This window comes from Alexandromys fortis, unplaced genomic scaffold (genome assembly GCF_014885135.2).
Source record: "Alexandromys fortis isolate MF-2015 unplaced genomic scaffold, M_Fortis_MF-2015_v1.1 scaffold_33, whole genome shotgun sequence".
Classification (NCBI taxonomy): Eukaryota; Metazoa; Chordata; class Mammalia; order Rodentia; family Cricetidae; genus Alexandromys; species Alexandromys fortis.
The window spans coordinates 3675301-3686381 of NW_026067917.1; positions in this window are offsets into that span (position 1 = coordinate 3675301).

Here is an 11081-nt window from a genome sequence, read left to right on the forward strand (position 1 = left end):
TCAGGAAATCAAAGTCCTTGTGTTCTGATTTCGACTTTTTCTGAGTATCCAAGTGCCCCACACAGTAATCGTTCGGAAGCTTTGCTGGTGTCAGGGTAGGCCATGGGAAAGGGGAATATTCTAGAAGTTTCCAGCGAAGAGTCAGGTTTTTAGTAAGCCTTTGTCTCTGGGCCTCACAGACACTTTCCAGCGCTGCAGCTTCACAGGCAGGGGCTCTGCTTTCTAACTTGTAGGCTACAGCATTCTTAATTCATTTTCTTGAACTAGCGACCTCACTTGACTACACACCAACACACGCACAGAGACACACACTCACACACACACTCGTACATACACTCACAGATACACCACAAACATACACATAGACACAAACACACAGACCCACGCTCACACACACACTCATACATACACTCACAAACAAACAAACATATACATAGACACACACACAGACACACACAAACATTTTGGAGAAGAATCAAAGCTAGGTGGGGATACAGTTGGGGAATAAATGGGGATGGAATATGAGGAAGGTCCTTCTCTAGGTAAGAGCCCAGATAAACCCACTGTCTTCCCTAAGGAGTAAGTCTTTACCATGGCAAAACAATGGGTGCATTTTCTGTGATTCTTTTTATTTATCTGCCTGAGAAATTTGTGAAGATATTAACTTTTTATCAGGAAAACCGCATGAGGTTCTCAGAGCCAAAGTCCTTATAAGCACTTTCTACGTCTCAGCAGGGAGTCCTCCTTCTGTTCAGCCTCCCGAAGTCAGGAAAAGGACCAAGACTTGTCTCCCACTGGCGAACTCCATTTCCTCTGTTCCTGCCTGTGCTGGTCTCAGGTTGTTGAACACCCCAGGGTTCTGATGGCTCCACGAAAAAACATGCTTCTCAAACACAGTCCCCGTTAGGCAGATAGATCGATAGACAGGACCATGACTGGGCAGTAAAACAGAGGGTGAACTTTCAAGATGGCTGACTTCCTCATTCTCCTGTCCCGATACACAGCTGAAAACAAAAGCCTGACTGAGTTATTCTTCCGCTGCTAGAACCCCTGGCCTGTGGAATGGTTCAAAAAGTTGAAGGTCAGACCAGCGTATGTTCACCCCAGACCTGTAACCTGTATCAGCTTCGCTGGCTTTCTTCAAACTGACCAAGCCTGTAAAGCAGGAGGAAGACCCCTCAAAGACCCTTAAAGCCCCCAGCCTTCAAGGACACAGTGGGCTTTGACTTGCTTCCACAGTCCCCCATTCTGCTTTACAAAGCTCTCTCTCTCTCTCTCTTTCTCTCTCTCCCCCTGCCCTCTCTGTATGGTTCCTCACCCCTAATACAACCCTTTCAACACCAGCTGATTCTGTGTGCTGTAGCTGAGACTTCTCCCCCTCCTATATGATCCTGCCTTTTAATTCTTCAATTGGCAGAGTAAAGGCATCCCATCAAGATGCCTAGACCATCACAGAAGGAGAGGGGTCATTTCTGCACCCTCTGTATTCAGACTCGAAACTAAAAGTTTCTAACAATGACTTTAAAAGTCATCTTCAATGTAGCTGCATATAAAATAAATTAAACTTGGATATTCGGGCTCCTTCTGTTCCACCATGAGATCTCATTTGTTATTTCAGTCAACTAATTGTCGGTTGATACAAACCAAAATGTGGGTGCTGGTGATGCGCATGACGGTTCAAGGAGGGTTCGTAATGCCTTTGCCAATGCTTCCTGCCCCTATGTAAGCAACAACACCGACAACAATAATAAACCCAGCCACATGCCTTGCCATTTTCATACTCTGTTGGAACTGAGTACCGTATGTTATGGAACTCTGTACCATACGTTACAGAGACCAGGTTAAGGTGAGGTTAGAGATAGACTGTCTGCCCAAGGTTATTTTCCTGAAGAATAGTGTGGAGTCCAAGCTATTGCCCAGCTTCCTTAGGAATCTATTGTCTCTCCTGCTGAAAAATGAAATGAATGAGATGGTTCTTGGGTTCAGAGCTGTTTTGAGACTATGCAGATGAGGAAGGAGGTGGAGGTCCTGGCATTGATCCCTCACACGGAGCAGCCTGCTGGACTCCGCCTGGAGACAGTCTTGTGGCTTTGTAGGTACACTCTTTTGTCTCCTTTGCTCAGTGTCTGCCCAGGAACAAGGTTGAAGAGCTACACCCTCCCCACTGTGCAGGAAATTCTAGCAAAAAAAGGAGGTAGCTGCCATTGACACCACCCCGCCCCGCCTCCCAGTCTGCAATGGCAGGAAGAAGCACAGGAATAAATAGCATTTTTAAACACATAAAAAATTTGCCACCAAAAAACCTCTAACATTTCTTGCTCGGGTTTAATTTCTCTAGCTCAATAAAATTGAGGAAATTTAATGGTTTTCCTTTTGTCCTTCCTTCTTTCCATTTTCCTTCCTTCTTTCTTCTGTCTCCCCTTTTTTTTAAAATTCATTCCCATCAGAATCGCCCAGATAATGGGGAAGGTTCGAGCTTTGTTACAGGCTGAATGTATATAATTGTCTCATTTGTCCCGGGAAACTTTCACAATGCAGAGCTAATGAGTATTATTCGTGAGATAATCAAGAGGAGAGGATGATTCTCTCCAGATATTTTCTGTGGGACTCTGCTTGAAACGCCCGAGTAGGGAGGAGGAGACTACTTTGCTCTGCTCTCACAGACTGACCTCCGTCAGAAATGTAAAATTCCTGCCATTTTCGAAGGCTCACATAGCAAACCCAGACGACTACATTGGAGTCACTCTCCTCGAATTACCACAAATCTCTCCTCCAGGGAAAGTCGTGTGTCCGCTCCATTTGGTTAGCCCTTCTTAACAAAAGGTGAAAGTGAGGAAGTGTGGACTTGCTCTTGCAGTTTTTGTGTGCGTGTGTGTAAGACAGAGAAAGAAATTAAATATTAGACAGCCCTGCCTCAAACACTTACTCTAATGAAATTACTGCAGTGTATGCTTGACACGCTGGTGTGTGGTTCGTGCCGGAGAGGAGGCAACACAAATTAGAACTCTGCATAAAACTGAATAATTTCCTGTATGCTGGTAATTCATGCACTGTTGAGTTATCTGATGGTCTCCATGTTTAGTTTTTGATTGCCTCAAGGGATGTGAGCGCCTGAATGTGGGAGGGGTGTGAGTGAGTGCTCCTGTACACACAGACACACACACACACACACACACGTGCGCGCACACACACACATACACAACTGCTTGACAAACCAAAGGGGTGACCTTCAATGTGTGTGTGTGTGTGTGTGTGTGTGTGTATGCCTGTTGTACATTTCATAATACAGGAAAATTCTCTATTATTTCTTGTTCCCATGGAAAGACTGTTAAACATTACCCAGAGGAAAGATTATTTTGTCTTCGGTTAATTCTGCTGGGCAGAGTTGTTCATGGCCTCATTTGTATTTTTCCTCTAGAGCCTATCAAGCGGACCTCTTTGGAACATAAAAACTCAGAAAGTGATGGACTACAACCATTGGATGAGAAAAAAAAAGAAGCAAGCCTTTTATATGACGTTAATGCCCTACTTTTTAAAAATTGTAAAACATAGGGAAACACACGTTTTTGTTTATAAGAGCAATGATGTATTTTTTTTAGGCATTCCAGACTGAGTGAGGGAGTTTGGGGGACACAGGCGGCAAATCTGATTAAGTACTAATATGGGGCCCACAAAGCTGTTAGCTGGGGCCTGGAGGATCTTCCCAGAGTATGAACAGTGGGTTGAGATGAAGATGGAGTAACATGCAAAGACACAGGGATCATAATGAGTATAGAACCGCGACATTGATCCAAATTGACACCAGTGAGTTGAGCCTGAGCAGAAACTCTGAAATATGTTGAAAACAAAACAACCAAAAGCAGAATGAAATATTTAACCAGATATCCTGACACTGGTCGGGCAAGTAGAACCCATCTAAGGACTGAATGCCTTAAAATCATTCCATAAGATCCTCATTATCACAGTTCCATTTTCTAGATGGTAGCAGTAAGAAGTGGTCTAATTTAGGTCCACGCATAGAAATAGATGCACCCAGTCTATGTTCAGGCCCTGGGTAGAGATCAGAGGATGTGACTGGGAAGAGAGCAAACACAGAAGTAGAAAAAAGGGTAGATGCCATCCCTGAACAGTTATCCTCTGTTGGCTCAGGCTTTTTAGGTGCTGTGGTATATATTCATGACCGAGCCTCAGCCTCTCAAGGCATAGGGAAAGGACCCTGCAGAGTTCTACAGACCCTTGGGTGAGCAAAAGTGGTGACACTTGAGTTCTTCCTGTGAGTCCCTTAATTTCTACACAGTGTTGAACACGGTAGGGCAAACATGTTTTTACTTTTTGCAATTTTTTTTAAGCACTAGGAACCAAAGTTAGGGTCCTGGACCCCCTGAATACTAGACATGTGTGCTTCACTGAGCTATGCCCACAGTCAAGCCTTTCTTACGTTTATGTTTGAGTTATTCCCAAGCATATCCACTGATCTTCATCCTGGCTTCAGCGTCGAACATGGGCTGAACAAATCTACTCGTGTGCATGGGATTCCAATAGACTATCTCTTAATGCTAACATACAGAAAATGGATCCATGATAATGAAGACAAGAAACAAAATATTTGGGGAGATTTGTATCTGTAAAAGTGAGGGCATTTGATTTGGTCAACCCCATCCCATGTATGATATTTCAGAACTATATTAGCTATTTATAACTGTGTCAAGACAAACAGAAGAGGCATTTTACAGAGAACTTCAAAACTATTTGCTTATCTTTTGACTCTATACGAATTAACAAGTGAGAGAATCAATCGGCTAATAGTTCCCCCCGCAGCATTAACTTGGTGCTCAACTCCCCTCTTTCAGGTTTCAGTGGGAGGTGATACTGGTTTCTTCCTCTCCTTTGCATCTTTTCTTCAGTTCTGCAGTAGCCTGGACAAGACATCTGGGCACAATTCATGCAGCTGTGACTGAATTCCTAGCTCAATGTTTTCTTTTTAACTCAATAATTAGAAGCAAATTCCTGTGGGTGAAAATATTCGGAAAATGTCTACCAATGGAAGTAGCTGCCAAAATCAAGACTTTAAAATCACATTTTAATTGGGGCCCACATGCTCATAGGCTGTTTCTAGGAGAGCTCAACTAAATATTATTTTTATAATTTGATTAAATGCATGACTCTCATGAATGGATCTAATTCTTCCTCATATTTTAAGGGAGAAGATCTTGAAGGGTCATTTTACAAGTAGCAATTAACGATAGTTGTCCTCCTTGCTGGGTTGAGCTACCTTGGCTTAGCTAAAGAATTGGTAAATTAGAAAGGAATTGTGATGACCTTAGAGAATAGGGGGACCCATTGGTCCTACTCCATGACAGCAACTGACTTAAAAACATAGTAAGAGTCACTGATGCCTAATTCCCCTTCTTATCCTCACCCTCAATTTTATGGTCCTTGATAAATAAGGTGGGATACAAATATACATTTCTCGTTTAATCCCGAAGAAAAATTGGCTCTTCCCGTAACTGGTCACTGGTAGAATTTGTAGGGTACAATACGGAGGGGTCTCAATCTTGAGTGGAATAGATTAATATGTAATAATTCATTTCCCTTGCAAAACATTTCAGATTTGCTGCTTGTGACCTATTCACTGTGCGGCCAATCATGACATTCAAAGTCACTCTGAGACCTATGCTCGTACTGCTTTGTTCGCGAAGCCAGAGTGCATATTAAAAGCAAAACAGCATTTTTTGACTAAGTTTCCACAATAAAATACATCAAAGTTTATTGTCACAACTGACTAAATAATACACGGCGCAAGCCCAGCCTTTAAGTGCTAATTGTAAGAGCTTTAGACACGTCTTGTTACTCACTAACAGTTAACACCGATTCCAGTATGTATTTTCGGGGATATGACTCCTTCTTTCCAACCGGCAGCTGTCATGCCACTTAAAAATCTCGCAAGTTTTCCAAATACCACTTTCCGTAGGAGAAATACCAGCTGGGTTTGTAGCCAGGACTTGAGTCGAACCATTGGTTTAAATAACTCTAACTATCAATCATGAACTTTGGGGGACTGTCTGCTCGTTTTGAATGGACATCCCAAGACTCGGGCCTCATCCTTACTTGCAGAGCTTCTCTCTGAAGTGTGGAATGGGATGAAGTATTTGAATGGCACCTGTCTTTCTGTTATGGGACATGCTGGTGAGTAATGGGAGGGCATCTCCTACATCCAACGCTTCACATTCTGGACAGAGTAATATTTATTCCAGTGCTGCACTGGCTTAGGAGTTGAGCCGGGGTGTCCTGTTCTGCTAGGAGCAAATACTCAGCGGAAGATTTCAACAACAAGAAAAGGAAATATAAAGAGCAGAAACTATTTTCCTCCTTAGTATTTTCTCCCTCAAATGTCATCATTATCATTTTAATGTAAATCTTTGTAGATTCATTTGTAACAGCTTAACTTTCAAAGCAGAGGTAAATGAGATGTCTAACAAAACAATCCACTCCATTTTAGCAGTTCTCAAACCATTTCCTTGTTTCCCATCTTATTATCAAATCCATAGTTTTGTAGTAGCTAGCTGCAAGAATAGGTGCGTGGTTTCTTTCTTGTACACATGTCCTATTTGTTCAAAGCCTTTAAAACCAGCTTTATCATTTGTTAGATGGGGGGTCAATATTTCATCATATCATCCAGATGATAATGCACACGCTTCCAGGTTAACTCTTGTCCATGGGTTTGCAGGAATGAAAGGACATTTTACCTTCCATTTCTTCTCCTCTCAAGAAACCATAGTGAAATACAAATCAGAGGTGAGACAACAGCAGCTGGAGAAATATTCACTGGGAAAATCTATTCTACTTCAAAACAGCAAACAAAAAACAAGTCCCTGGTGTTTGCATCACAATCTACCCCACTAGCCTTTGGCATCCATAGTCCTGTGTTCTGCTCAATGGTTGCCAAAGAGTCTCCGTTTCCTATTAAATTTTAGTCTGTGAAAAGGGAAGCCCACAGTCTTGCTTACTCTGCCCCTGCAGAGGCTGTATTTTAGGTAAGCACAATGCGGACAGAAGTCTGTGTTCCACCCTCTTCTTCCACTCCGTTCCTACAAGTAGGATAAAAAATAAAAAGCACGGATGACTGGGGATCCTATGATTCTGATTTCCCAAGCTTCAACACTGGGTAGAGTCAATACCTGGAGGAGTGACCATCTAGACCCCAGTGCTTATTCAGATTGCAGGCATGGCTCTCCCAGAAAAGTTGTCCTTCTGTCTGTCTCTAAGCAACTGAGGCAGGGCTGCAATACAGGGGAAAAGGCAGGCCATAAAGGCAAAGAGCTCCACAGCTCTGCCCATGGAGACGATAGAAGAGAGTTTCTCTGGGATAGAAATGAACTGTACCCTTAGTTCCACTGTCTAAATAATGAGGATTGTTATATACACACTAAAAGAAATCAGTGGAGCTGGCAAAGCTAAAACGGTAGGGCAGTCTGAAGTTCAACAAAGGGATACAGGGAATGAATGGCTAAGAAGAGGATCCCGATAGCGTAGACAGTTCAAGAGGTTAGAAAGGCTGTAAGCCAGCACCACGTTAGACCAATTCGGTGATAATCAGAGAAGGACACGGGCCGCACTTCAAAGCCTTCCCAAGTCTGCTCCAACCACACAGTGACTAGCGAACACATGAAAAAGTTTTCATGGAATTTATTAAACACACCTAACAATATGCTATTTTCACCTGGGGCAACTTCCAGAATCTAGGCTTGAAAATATAACCATACAGTCCAATGAAGGCCACCCATGAAAAACCACACAATAACATTGCTTATAAGAGAAAAAAAAAAAAAGACAAAATTCTTTCTCCCCGGGGTTAGATAAAAAGCAAAACAAAACTCAAGAATATTCAAAATGGGAAGTTTTAGTTATAGGTCAAGTAGGAAATAAATTCAGGCATACATATGTACTTACACATACATTGTATTTATATTGGATACATCTTAGCCTTATTCCCTCCATCACCAGCAAGAACAGAGCACTACATCAAAGTCTCAATATACATAGTAAACTGGTGTGGGAAATCCTTCTACATATGGGTTGCTTTTATTGGTTAATGAATAAATCTGTTTCAGCCAGTAGCAGAAAAACTAAACTGAATGCTGGGAAAAAGAAGGTGGAGTCAGTGAGAAGCCTTGTAGCTGTTGCTGGGGACAGATGGTTCTGTTGGAGTCTTCTGAAACTTTACCAGGTAAGCCACAGCCATATGGCAAAACACAGATTAATGGAGATGGGTTAGTTTAGGACATAAGAGTTAGCCAGAAATACGCTTAAGCTACTAGCTAAACAGTATTTCAAATAATATGGTTTCTGAGTGATTATTTCAAGTCTGGGCATCTGGGAATGAACAAGCAGCCTCCTCCCAACAGTAAACATACAAAAATCAATTGTATTTTTATAAACTAGCAAAAATATATGTGGCCATAGGAATTAAAAATACATTGCCACTAACAGCTACACACACAAAAAAAAATAATGGCATATTTGAGTACAAATATAACAAAACACAGATAGAATCTATGTACTGAAATTCACAAATGTTAATGTAAGAAATCAATGAAGATTTAAATACACCAATTAATGTATCATGTATACAGACTGGGACACTCCATGGAATGGTAATAATGGTATAGAAAAAATTATATTATTTTTTCATTGTTTCTAGAAATAAAAAATATAGCATCATTCTGAGACTCACTCAGTTTCTTTAAAAACTGAACTTGGGACTAAGTAGTTCAACAACTCCCTCATGGGTATAAATATTGCGAAGTGAAAGCCTGTCTTCACATAAAAGCTCATGCATAAATATTTATAACAACTTCATTCCCAATAGCCCAGTGGGACAGTGGTATAGCACAGTAGCACAGCGCTTGCCTTAAATGCACAAGCTCAGCACAGGGAAAATCTATTTAAATTAAAATGGAAACTCAATATGAGCACCCAATCAAGGACCTGAAAACTCGGAATGAAGTTGCCATTTTCACTGGTTAAGAATTCTAATAATGTTAAGGAAGACTGAGAAGGTTAAAATGAGGATGCTCAGCTGAAAGGACAATGAATTAAATGCGTATGGGAAGATACAGATGAAAACAGCATGAAATCTCTCTCTCTCTCTCTCTCTCTCTCTCTCTCTCTCTCTCTCTATTTCTCTCTCCCTCTCTGTGTGTGTGTGTTCACACACAAAAATGTAAGTAGACTGGGTGAACTCCTTATAAAAAAAAAGTATTAATAGGAAAGAAGAAATTCAAAATTTGAGAATGAATCTTCAATTAGCACCACAAGAATGAACCATCGATTCCCTTAGCTACTGGGAATCTTTACTGCTGACAGCTCACAGTTTTGAATCCCTTGGGTTAACAGAGGTATGTCACAAAGGTATGCCTCGGACAGTCCATCTTCATTCAAGACAACAATGCAAACACAGAATGGCTTTCATCTCGAAATCTCTGTCCAGGACATCTAATTCAAAAGATCCAGTGCCGAGTTCCTCCTAGGAAGTGAAGTAGAAAATGGAACTTGGGGCTGATCATCTCCCATCTATAAAAAGTCCACGACTTCAAGCCTCTGTGTGCTGTGGGTGTTATTGTGAGCTTAAGTACTACAAAGACGGAAGGAAACAGAGAATTGGCTCAATACATAGGGCTTTTGTAAGATCATGGAATCAAATTGGTAATCAATTGGAGAAAGATGATGACAAGCGAGGAATAATTAAGAGAAAAGGTGTAAATCCAAGAGCCTCTCTAGTATTGAAGAAAGAGACTTTAATTTTCTACATATACAGAGGAATGGAAAAGTTGACCTTACAGCACAGAACTTAATTAAACAGATAAAGAACTTGAGAAAATATTGTGGCTTCAAGTCCACAATTCTGCAAGCTGAGTTAAAACCTGGTTAGAAAAGAATTCTAATACTTAGATAGAACAAAAATCTGGATTTGATGCCCTCTAGACCTTTGATGCTCTCTAGACCTTTGGAATCTTTGTCATCTGTGCCTTCAAAGCTTTAGAAAATGACCCATTCACCCTTCACATTTGCCAGGGAAGTGCCAGCTTTACAACTCAGTTTTGGTCTCTCCGTGAGTGTATTCTGAGGACAAGCATAGGGTTGGTGTTCTAAGATAGGGATTTCTAGACACGATGAAATGACAAGAAGGAAAACAGCTCTGGCCAATCTGTGACACTGAAGCATCAGAGTAAAAATCAGAATCAAGATGCCTGGACAAAATGCAAGTCTTGGGCTCTGACTTAAAATGTAGTAATGATTGACTCAACTTAGAAGCCCAGGGACAGTATAGGTGGGCGACCCACAAGGTGTTGTTTCTACAAGCAAGTAAAATCAAAGTTGGAAGATCAGAATGCTGAGACCAATTTCTCCATGTAAAAGTCATGAACCCCTTGCTTACTTTGCAGGAGCAAACCAATGAGAATATTCTGACGCCATTGTCTGAGGAGAGGTTGAACCTTGAGAAGAATCTTGCCTCACTAGTGTAAATCATAGGATGCTACAATTCCTCAAAGCCCGTTTACTCGACCATAGACTAGGTGGAGGATACCTTAACAATAGCTGGATACATGGCTTAACTAGAAACCCATACTGAGGGACACAAGTGTCCATCACACCTCTGTCAGAGAGATCTGAAGCAGGCAGATAATAGGTGGAATCATGTTGCAAGGAAGAATTTTTTAAAAAGATTTCCCAGATCTGTGAACCTAGCTCATAAAAAATTCCACTGCCTGTAGAAGCTAACTCGATTCAGGAAATAACTAGGCTAGCTCTGATGTGGGAGTGTCATATATCAATCTGTTGATTTCATTGGCTGAGTAATAAAGAAACTGCTGGCCCTGATAGGTTATAAGATAGGTGGGCGGAATAAACAGAATAGGATGCTGGGCGGAAGAGGAAGTGAGGTCAGACTCTGCTCTGCTTCTGGAGAGACCGGACAGCTCTGCTGGAGCAGAGACGCCATGCTCAGCTCTCCCGGGTAGACGCGATAGCTCTGCTCTCTGAGGCACACGCGATGAAGATGGATGTAGGCTAGAATCTTC